The following is a 12,227-nucleotide window of genomic DNA, read 5'->3' on the forward strand; positions in this document are numbered from 1 at the left end:
GACACTGGGGACAGGCCAGACAAGCCCAACTCCATCAGTGAAAAGGAAGGCATTGCTTCTCTGCTCTCTTGGAACTAACCCCAGGCAACATTATCTCCACACCTGTTGCTTCCAGCGTGGAACATCCCTGAATGAAATGCTCCACACAAGGGCAGAATTGATATAAAGTATAAGACACTCAATTAAATTTGGATTACAGATAAACAATAACCAAATTTTTATCATGTCCCAACTGTACAGGATACATTTATACCCATTTTTTCATTACTCATGTCAATTTAACCCATCTAGGCATTCTGTATTTGGATATGTTAAATCTAAAGAGATAATCATATTATACATAGCTATTTTCTGTGTTTGCATCTCATAATAATTATTTGAATATTAGGATATCTCAAAGTTGATGTTGAGCTGGGCATTGGTGGTGCACGCCTTTAAACCCAGCACTCAGGAGGCAGAGGCAGGTGGATCTCTGAGTTCAAGGCCAGCCTGGTTTACAGAGCAATTTCCATGACAGCCTCCAAAGCAATACAGAGAAACCCTGTTTTGGGGGGAAAAAGTTGATGTTGAGGCTGCAAGCAATTTCTCATATATACACATGTCCAGTGCAATGACAGCAAAGCATTTAAGGTGGCAGATTTTCTGACTATGTTTAAACTGCAAGCTTTCTTAATCTACCTAAGTAATAGTTTGCCCAGATTGCAGGAAGAGAAACTTCAAGCTTAGAGAAATCATTGACACCTATTTTATACTTTCTGTGGTTACCATGGTGAAGGTAGTACAGCATCTGACATAGGTGTAAGTGATTTGCACATTCTGAGTTATTGCCATAGATGGATTAGGGTTGTTGTTTTTGTAATCCCTTATTTGATGCTATTTCTCAGAGATTTTTATGTTACTAACTTACTTAATGTTTGTTAATATTGTATCTGTGTTTTTCTATATTATTCCAATCAGAAAGAATTCCCCACAGTCAGTTAAATGTGCAATATTGTCAGGACCTATCAGGGTCAAAATACTAGTTGAGGAATTTAGGAGAGAGAAAGGTGATATTAGTCAACCCAGGGAAGATCACAGGAGGAAGGATAGCCAATTATGTTTCCAAAGGGTAGTTTCACATAAAGGCTCCAGTTTGCCTGTGGTCTCAAGATGATCCCAGTGCCCTACCAGCAGCTTTCCCATGCTCTTTATGGCTAGTAAGCAGATCTTAAACCAAATACATCCCAGAGACTTAATAACATGTCACGACTACTTTACTGGGTTGGGTCAGGAAACTGTATTTACATAAAACAGAATGTGGTCACATTATTCATAGGAGGGGTTCAAAATGTGGGTAGGAGGGTGCTCTAAAAATATTTCCACTTTATTTGAATTGGATTTATATGAATGGTTGTTCTCCAACCAACTCTCCAAAGAAAGAAGAAAAAAAAAGTAAGGCAAGCATGGGTCAGTGGGAGGAGCTTGGCAGAAGTCCCCCTAATGCTCTCCTCCATGGCTGGATGATTGTCCTAAAGCAGTGTCTATGAGCCACAGTGGTACTCAGTGTGAGCTGGCAACAAATATGATTGAAAAATTAGCAGATTGAAAGGACAAAAAAGGCTGGCAGGCCAAGAAGGAAGGTCCCACCTGTCTTTGGGAAAAGCTTCCCCATAGGATGGAAAAAATGTGGAAGAGAGGCACCCAAAGGGAACTCCACACTCCACTTAATGGTTTTCCTACCTCCTCCTTCTTGACAAGCAATTTGCTGAGTCCATTACTGCTGAGTGTAAGGTGACAGCAGTGATTTTTCAGTAGGTGAGTTTAGGCAAGAGGGAGACTGGTAGTTTCAAAAGGAACATTCTATATTCTGGCAACGTTTTAAAAGGAGAACAGAACCTATTCACTTTGTCATGTACAATGTAGCAAGTAAAAGTAAGTGAAAGTCTAAAAGTGTGTGTGTGTGTGTGTGTGTGTGTGTGTGTGTGTGTGTGTGTGTGTGTGTGTGTGTGTGTAGGGGAGGTATGTAGTTAGTTTGCACAGAGCTTGAGAGAGAAAAACTTGTTGTCTTCTACTCTTGCCTGTAGGGTGGTTGCAATTTATAGAAATGATGAAACAAAGGCAGGGAAGTCTACATGTGTGGATTTTGCTGTGAGGTAAGTGATCAGAATCTAACTAAAGTCTCCTTAACTAACACAGAAGTGCAGAGAGCATCAGAGAGAAGGCAGGAGTGGAGAGAAAATGCCCCCCACACTCCCACACTCTCCCCCACCCCCCAACAAGCATCAGAGTGTCCTTGGGGAAAGTGAGATTCTTGTCTATTGAGACACAGGCCAGGAGTCAATCAAGGTCAAGAACACTGGGCTAGAGGTAGAAACTGGATGGAGCCATGCACAGACATTGAGAAATACAGGGCAAAGAAGGAATGCTGGAAGGGCCAAGTGGGAGTGGGTGGAGGCCAGTTTCATCATTGTAACTGGTTTTGATACCTAAGTGAGAAAAATAAGAGAAATCACTTATAAAGGTGAGGAAAATTCCCTGAGAGAAGAAAATAGGACGTCACGGCCTAACCCGGGTACATTTTACTGTTAACCTCATTGTCATGCTAACTTCCCTTCAAAAACACCATTGCTTCATGGACCCATGGACTCCTCGCTCTGGACAGACTGACTTGCTTAAAGAGGCACTGTAGGAGACCAATCCTGAGGGACTTTCCCTCTGTTCTTTTCTGGGTTGACATGTAGTCCCATGCCCTGACGCACTGTTAGGCTCCTTGCCATTGAAGGGTTATAGAATGTTTACAGAAAGTCGCTGTATCTCTTTGCCAATCTGCTTTCCTTTTCCTTATCCCAACCCCTTGCTTTGAAAAAGATTACGGAGACAATAAATCTTCCAGCCACTAGCCTAGGCAGCCATCCTGGACTGCTGTCGCAGCACTGGATTAGGTCTTTGGAACCTCCACTTCTTTCACACAACAGGCAGATCTAGAGAGTTACCATGTACAGAAGAAAAAGAAGAACAATGAGTACCAAGAGCAATTTAAGAAAAGGCTTTCCCATTACCTTCAAGTGGTAAGCAATCGGGGAGAAAATAAATACACCCATCAGAATGGATAGATGTAAGAGTGACTATGAGCTAAGTACCATGGAGAAAATGAGACAGACCAGGAGGACACAATATTCTACTTGCCTAACAGCAAAGAAGACTTCATACAGCTTACTTTAGAAAGACCGGGATATCAGAGCAGTTGTAGCAAACACTCCCTAAAATGTCTCCCGTCAGAAGGGAACTGGGATTGTCATGTAATTCAATCTTGTTTGTAATTCAAATAAAAAAAATACAACTGGAAAAAAACAAAAACAAAAAACCGTCTCCTGTCACCTCCATAAGTGGGTCAGACTGTACAATTGTCATCTCATTTCACAGATGTGGAAACAGGTACAGAACCAGATGCCGGAGCCCCTAGCTGTGAAGTGGCTCAGCTGGGATAGAGTTTATAAAAGCCATTTGACTGTGCAGGAGTATCTAGAAAAGTGTATAGAACCATCCATGGGATTTATCCTATTAATTTTGTTTTGCCTTTTGTTTTTAATGAAGAAGCATAAAATGTCATTCAAAGCTCTGTTCATTGCTACTGGAAGAGTCCTGTAAGCTGCATAAACTGTTAGAACATATGGAGCCTTGGGTAGCACTCCCTCCCTGTGAGTGTTTTTAAATGTATTTCTTTTTCCTTTATTGCAGGGTTGGGGTGGCATCATGTACCTTGGCGCTTGTGTGGTGGTCAGCAGACCACTTGCAGGAGACTTCAAAGTTTATTCACACTATATGTGTGTTACACTCTGCTGCTAAAGCTTCCATTTACATCTATGTATTTATGTGTGTGTAGAATATTTGTTTGTTCATCCATTCACTGAAATAAGTGTGGTTTCTGCATGATGTACAAGTACCTGGCTTTGAGTCCCTGTTCTCAGTTCTTTTGAGTACATAGCCAATGAATTGCTGGATCATATGGCTCAAAGGTATTTCTAACATTCAGATAGTTACAGGAGCCAGGCAAAACTGATCTAAGTGGGGCCAGCTAAGGAGGAAGAACAACCGTGGGCTGTGAGTTCTGCAAGCTCTTCTGGGAGTTTGCTTGCCTGTTCCTTTAAGAGAAGACAGAATTTGGATGCTTAGCTGAAATTGATGACTTGGTTTTTAAATTTCTTCTAGGCAAGTGTATGTGAAGGCCAAGGGCAAGTTTTCTTGCTGTATCTACCATATTTGAATTTCACCTTGCATCAGAGGCAAAATGTGGGCCTGTGGCCAGACAGATGTGTGATTCAGTGCCCAGACTTTCCTCAGCATGGCTTTGAGCAAATTAATTCATCTTAGAAGGATTGTCTTTTTTACTATAAAATTAGTGGGAACATATTTTGCCTGGCAAGATTGTTGTGAAATGACACATAGATGAGTATGTCTGCAGGCCACACAAAATAGTTAGCCCCAGTCTCTCACCCTGCCCTCCTCCTGCTCCTTCCTTCCCCTGTGATTTCATCTAAACACAGGTAAAGTATGAGACTAATGTCTCCCTAAACATATTTTGTCATCTAAATAGTTAATAAGTTTGTAAGTTTGATTACTTTCAACTTTGGTCTGCAAATTTCCTAGTTGTGCAACCAAAGACTAGAGGGATTATAGAGTGTCTCTTCTCATCATTCTCTTTAATAGTTTTTAAATAGTTTTACACTGACACTACGTTATCTGAATAGTTGACGGAAATGGGTTTCTCTAAAGCTTTAGAAAAGCAACCAATAGCAAAGCAAAAAAAAAGGATGACATTTAAAAAAAAAAAAGTAGTGGGGGGAAAAAAGCTCTGAAATGACAAAATCACAAATGTCCAAATCTGGCTTGTAGTTCTTTGAAATGCATAATGCCAGAAAGAGTCTGGAGGGAGTTTGCTTGCTTTATAACAATCATATAAATACGAGGGTGGCCAGATATAATCTTAAGACATTTGAGTTAGAAACCTCTCAAATCAGATTTTTGGCACATGCTTCAAGTCCCCAAATTAGTATTTCTGAATAATTATTAATTTTCTAAAATAAGGAGGTCTGTGAGTCTATTAAGAGATAGCGAGCATAGCCAGATACTTAAATGCCCTCCTGGGTTTTACAAGAGCAGTCTTCTCCTTTCAACTGTTTTTCTCTTTTGCTCCTGGTGTGGTAAAGTTAAATTCTGGGAAACGGCTTACTAAAGGGAAGTTTAACCACAGATGTTTGTAATTCCAACTTGAGTTTCCCATCAAAGTCCTAATGAAATTCAGCTGCCAGCAGCCTGCCTCTGACTCTGCCTTTTTGTCATGAGAAACTTGGGGGGAACAACATTCCTAGGCTGAATGTAGTGGGAAGTTTTCCATATTCAAACCCAAATACTCTGCATAAAGAAAAACACATAAGAGGCTTCTTTGAAAAACCAAGAGAAAAGGAAGTGATGTGGTTTAAAAATAATAACAGTATGCAAAGTGGCCCTCTTCTTACTTCCAGAGCTGTCTTAAAGCTTGTGAAAGTTAGAGATCTTATGTTTATGTAAATGGAGAGATGTGGCTACTGTGATGGCTCCCTGCGAACTAAGTGGGGGCAACTCTAGGACATGCATTAGTGCAAATTTCATGAAAACAAGAATGGAAATCTGTGCTGTACCCCACAGCTAAAAGACCCCCTGAGCATGGTACAGAGCGTATGTGTTTAGATTTATTTTGAAGTTATTCAGTAATTTCATTGCCTTAAAGAAAATTGGAGACTCTGGGGATCTAAAATGCATTCAGTAGAGCTTACCTTGAGGACACAACAGCTACACCGAGTGTCATTGTCTGTACCAAGTACACTGCAATGTAGAAACAGAACTAAAAACTTCTATAAAAGTCATGTCATCCCAAAGGACTGCATAGCAGAGTAGCCAGAAATGAGAGAGATGATGAGTGATCCTCAGACCCTGAGTTACCAGGATTGTAGACTGATTGTAGAAGCTGCAAATGAAAAATATCAAAATGGCTGCAGGGTGGCCAAAAGAGAGAAAAATTGTTTTTTCTAAAAATGTGATACCACAGCACTAATCCCACATCTCAGTCTTTTGGTTTTTTAGCTATGTATTTATTTATTTATTTAATGTGAGGTGTGTGAGAGTTATTTATGTATTTATTTAATGTGAGTTGTGTGAGTTTTTCATTTATATGTTTGTTTATTTAATGAGAGCTTGTGTGTCCTACATGTATGCAGACTCCTATGGGGCAGAAGAGGGCCTTGGACTCCCTGCATCTGGAATTACAGACAGTTGTGAGCTGCCATGTGGGTGCTGGGAATTGAACCTGTGTTCTCTGGTTCTCTTAACCTCTGAGCCATCTCTCCAGCCTCCTCCCCCAAATCTTAATCTTAAAATGTGGCAAGCCTATTCTGTAGCTTGGTGATGTGCATGCTGGCCCTTAAGAGGGGTGGCATAGTTTGACCAGCCAAGCACACCCCCTAAGTGCTCCTCTCTTCCTGCTACTCCGCCACAAATCTTAGCAGTCTGTTTTCTGTCAGTCCCACAGGTGAGATGATAAATTCCTGATAGTTGAGGACTGAATGGAGTTGGACTGCTTGGACATGAATGTTTCATTATAGTGCATAAATAATTGCTTTATTCTATTGTCTTCTCTGGATAGTGTAGTCTGTCATGATCAATGCTAACAGACACTCAAATTTCCATCATAGAGACAAACCCTGAAGGCTTTTTTGCAGCACACAGACCCACTTTAAGGGTGAAACGTGTCGATAGCCAGACAGAGGTTATCCTTTGGATACAAACTCTGCTGTGCCATGAACCATAAAGCCTAAGAGATTATCTGATGTTCCATCTAGAAAGGAAGTTTAGAGACACAGTCCTCTGGCTTTGTAATCCAGGAATTAAGTTGGGCAGAGGGAAGCAGGGAAGCTCATGAGTGACAGCTTCAGGAACTGTGTCTTCCAACTCTGCCTCAGGTTCTCGCCAATTGCTCCAGTGGACATAGACCATAAGCATCAGATCACCTCACAGACGTTCCTTGACATCTTTGTGTAGGAAATCATTTACTTCACTATACTATTATTCATTTTAGTATTTATTGATTCTCTTTCCTTGACTTGAGCTGCCAGTGGAAGAGTCCCAAGGCACCAAGTAAAGCTGAACTATGAGCCTAGACTAACCTTGATGGTACTTCACTCCATCACTAATAAACAGATCACTTTTGGTAGATAAAAGAATGTGGGAAAGTCCCCTTATGTGTCTTCTAAAAGCAAGTCCTAACAGATTAAGGTGTACCCGGCAGAAGGAACACACATGTAGATGTCGTCCCTTAAAAACCCCAAGTTCTTAAGAGTCCAGAGAGTATGGGAAACATAGGGCCTTGACTTAGAAGAAGGAATGGGAAACACTTTAATGGAATCCTTTTCCCAGATTCCTGTCACCTTCTGTGAGTGAGGCTGAGGGGGAGCTACAAGTCAGGGCACAGGCCAAGCACAGACATGAGCCTTCTACAATAACACACCAAGGAAGTGTCTCAGACAGTGTGAGCTACAGACATCCCCATGCATATAAGGTATGTCCTCCTGAGGTCAACATACCCTATGCAAGGTTCCTAGATGCTCCCACCTCCCCTACTCAGGCCCTTTAGGTTGAAATGAAACATGCTGAGGCCACAGAAGCAGAACACATATATTCATACCTAAGTGCTAGTCGAGTATCAGCTGGCAGAGGGTTGTGAGAGGAGAACATGTTTTCCCTCAGTGGAGATGGTAGAGCAAACCAGCATCACCTCAATGCATTATAAACATCAAACAAAATCCCCACATTGTACTATCCACTGAAGAGTTGCCCACTGGGTCCTAAAGGTACTGGAAAGAGAATTTAAAGCTGGCTTTAGATTCAGCAGGACACATTTGGGAACAAGTATGTACCAGGAACTTTCTGGAAGTCAGAATTAGGTGAGGAAGCTTGCCTTGATAAAAGACCGGTTATTGCTGGTGGTGGGGAAGCCGGTTCTAAAAGACTGACCCTCAAGTGTGTGCAAAGGGGCATCTTTGTCACCTGAACACAGGTTAGCAATGCAGAGACTGGGAACCAGAAACCACCTTTTCACCACCCATTATCCTTCTTAGTATCCTGAAATACAGGAAACACTGAAGTCTAAAATGCAGCCAGGTCTGAATTTGGGATGGGCTGGGGGAGGGGAGACCTACTATGAATCTAGAAAGGGAAAACTTTTTTATGTAATGAGGAGGAAGAGACCAGAAATATTAAATAAAATCATTGCTGAGTGACACTCACAGGTCAGGTAGGAATTTACTTGTGAAGTCTGCTGGAATAGAGTGTCACTTTGACTCTTTAAGGAATGGTACAGCTGTGACATTTTTCTTCATAGCAAGGACATCATCCTGATTCAGGACATGGAATTCATCTCCATGGAAAGAAGAGTATAGTTTACATCCTGAATTAGAAAGATAATGTCACAAGATGTATAAGAACTTATTCCCTACACTGAAAATTGTCTTCCAGCAGAGGTTTTCCAACAGGTTTGATGACAGCAAGGAAGCACCATTTATTTGAGTTCCCAGATGTCTCCTATATCAGACAGACAGTCCCATTCTCTCTACAGCCTCCAGGTCTCCTTGACACCACTTCAGCCTAGAGGGAACATGTTATTACGACCTTAAGGGACAGCTGTGTCTCACCCTGGGGGTGGGCGTAGGGGGCAGCTCACTCTCTGAGTTCTAAGATCTTTTTAGCTTTAATTGCAAACACTTGATTAGCACTCTGGGCCCTGACACTGTTCTGAGCACTTTATGTATCTCCTTGATTTATTCCTTATTTCTCCTGACAACGTTGGGGAAGGATTTCCTATTAGCACCATCTAACAGACAGGAAATGGAATCACACAGCTGCTGAGTGGTTGACTCAAGGTCATAGCTGAGAATTCTACTTCCAAACTCTTAATTTTCTCATTATAATGTCTTCTAATAGCTGTCTCTAAATCTTAAACTCAGCTAGCAAAGGTCCCCAGTACCATCCAGAAATAAGAGCGATCAGTCTATAAAGAGCATTTAAATTAGTAGGATGTTTAGACTTTGACCTTTGTAAAGTTACACAGTTAGGGAACAAACTATCTTGATTAGAAATGATGGAAAAGTCTTGTCTTGGCTATGAGAGGAGTAACTGATAACATAATTTCAAACATGTACATACTTGGCTGAGCATTCATATTCTCAGTGCAGTCTTGAGTAGACCCCTGGTCAAGCCTGCTTCAAAATGATGAGGAAACAACCTGAGCTGTCTCAGGGAAAATTATTGGCAGGTCAGTTGAAGGGAAATTGAGCTGAAGCCTTAAAACCATCTACTTCCTCACAGTTTCCCCTGCAAATGACGGTGGAAAAAGAAAGGCAGTTCTCAACAAACACAATTCAACTCAGAGTAAAGAGAAACAGCCTAGCTCCTTTCCTAGACCACCAAGTACTGTAGAAAACAAGATGTCTGAGAGGGGAGCAAAGAGCAAGAGATCAGTGTGGAAAGACATTACCGGAGACACTTCTGGTTCCGTCTGCCACAGATCCAGACTGTCCCTCTGGGATCAACACAGTGGCTGGGGAAGAAGTCATCAGTGACATCCATTGTGACTTAGAGGAGGACATCTTTGAGCCCTGTGAGCCTCAGACCATTCATGCCCAGCGATCTCTTTACCAGAGATCACCTCTTGTGTTCATCTGCTAAGATGGCCATAACAAGATACCCCAGATGGAATGGCTTAAACAACAGAAGTAGACTTTTTTCAATGTTACGGAGGCTAAAGTGCTTCCAAATAGCTATGAGGGTTGTAGGGTGAGGCCACCATTCACACATTTCCTGAAACATTCCTTCTGTGTCTTTAGAGGGATCTACCAGTCATGTCACATGAAGGTCCTGCACATGTGACCCCATTTAAGCTTTACCATCTCCCTATGGACCTCGTCTCCTGGTACAGTCAGACTGTGACACTGAGAGTCAACATCTCAATTTTGAGGGGTATGATTCAGCCCACAGTATCTGCTAAGAAAAGTATTAAGCAGTATTTAATGAGATAATAATTGCAAAAGAGAACTGCTGATAAAATAGCATCATAAAAGTGTACTATTTTGGATTGGTTGGATGTTTTTATAGATAATGGTACAATTAACTTCAATTTTACTTTTTGAAATGAAAGAAATAGTGTTTCAGTCCTGAGTTATCTTGTATTCCTTAGGCATTTAGGGACACTTGCTTCCAATAGCTTTGGTAACATCATGCTCTCATTCAACATAAAGTAATTTGTTTAGTTCACCGCAAGAAATCTGGCTACTTTCAGGCAATGGTAATGCACACCTTTAATCCCAGCACTCAGGAGGCAGAGACAGGTGGATCTCTGTGAGTTCGAGACCAGCCTGCTCTACAAGAGTTAGTTATGTATCCTACAAATAAAACACAATAAAATAAAAACACAGAGATATAAAACATGCACACTAATATTGTAAATAATGAAATTGTTATGTTATAAAAGCTTGGAGAGTTTAGAAAGAATGTTTCTGGTGGAAAGTGTCCCAGTCAGCTTATGAGCCATGTGGCTTTTGAATTGGACCTTTAAGGTTTGGGAAAATCCGGCTCATGATAAGACAAGGTGAGCAGAGGCAAACACGACCTAAGAAGAGTAATAGTCCCAGTTGGTTAGACGATACAAAAGGGAGTCATTGAGGGTTTCAGCACAGAAGAAAGAGAAATACAGTGACGTTTGTGCTCTCTAAACCTTAATCTGGAAAAAAAGGATGGACTGGGCATTGAGTAGCAGACAGCCCAGGATCTGAGTAACATTTTATGCACTGATGACTGCCCAGGAAAGAATAAAAGGTTCTACATTGTGTGGGGGCTGTTGTCTAAAAAGGAGAAAACAAAGCTGGGGTTATTGCCAAAGTTTTATCAAGATGGCTTGTCCCAAGTTTGGAGACCGAGAGAAGACGGCAGTACTGATGTTTGTAGAGATGTGTTTAACCATGGGGGTAGAGTGTACACAGGGACCCTTTAACGTTAGTCAATGTACAGGGACCATTTAACGTTAGTCAATGGCTCTAAGTTGAGTCACCATGAGAACACCTGTGGTTCACTTGAGTTGTACGTGAATTCCTTACAGAACTTCATTGTTTTATGGTTGCTGTTCTAATAGGGCTTCTCTGTTTGAGCATGTTTGCAAACTACTGTACAGGGGCCTGGGAAGCTGACATTGTAAATCGTGACAAATCTCCAAAGTGTCATTGAAATCCGTCTTCCTGGCAGATCCCAGCAGGACACATGCCTGTCTCCAGCCAGCACTAGCGTCTGGCTGTGCAGAATTTCCGATGTGCTGAGCACCTCCACACATGAGCTGAAGTCTCTAACAATTGGTGCCCTCCAGGGAGATATTTTTATGCTTCCTCTTCCCTGTCAGATGATATTTTTGGCCTTTTCTAGGAAATTCCACTTTTGTCTCAGTCACTACCTGGGAGTGCTGAGGAAAACAATAGAGGAATTTCGAAGAGAGGGTGGGGTGGTGATGGGAAGATGTGTTAGCCATTGTCTTTTGATCTTCCTAGCAACTCCAGGATCTTTGCTAGGTTTTTCTTTTTCTAAACTACTATCCTATTACAAGAGTCAGCATTTTACTTAAATGTGAGCTGCATTTCATGTGTTGTACAAAGGCCAATCTCTAAAAGCCATATAATTCCACTCAGAACAACAAAAAGTTTTAAAAAATGCCCAACATTTTGTCTTTAGTTTCTCACTTGTTTAAAAAAACTGATCTCTACATGTCTCTGTGTCATCAGGTTTGTTGCAGTCCTTTTGAAATTTTGCTTCATGACATATATTCAGAACACCTAGGGATAGCTAATCATCTAATGAATTAGGGAAGCTTCTGTGTCTCTTGCAGAGTTCAGCTTTTTAAAAGCTATCAACACTGTTTTGTGGGACTCCTCACAGTGGGAGTAGAGGTGTCTCTGACTCTTTCGCCTGTCCTTGGGACCCTTTTCTTCCTACTGTGTTGCCTCACCCAGACTTGATATGAGGGTTTGTGCCTAGTCTTGTATCTTGTTATGTTGTGTTCAGGTGATATCCCTGGGAGGCCTGCTCTTTTCCGAAGGGAAATGGAGGAGGAGTGGATCTGGAGGAGAGGGGAGGTAGGAGGGAGGGGATTGGGAGGAGGGAAACTGGGGTTGGGATGT

The 12,227-nt window shown here is 41.6% G+C and overlaps 1 protein-coding gene across 2 annotated transcripts in view; it reads left to right on the forward strand.

Annotated features, from left to right (window-relative positions):
- Positions 1-12,227, forward strand: part of Lama4 (laminin subunit alpha 4) — a 134,892-nt gene that overhangs the window by 1,343 nt on the left and 121,322 nt on the right. The window lies entirely within an intron of this gene.

The sequence above is a fragment of the Cricetulus griseus genome, chromosome 2 (assembly GCF_003668045.3).
Source record: "Cricetulus griseus strain 17A/GY chromosome 2, alternate assembly CriGri-PICRH-1.0, whole genome shotgun sequence".
NCBI lineage: Eukaryota > Metazoa > Chordata > Mammalia > Rodentia > Cricetidae > Cricetulus > Cricetulus griseus.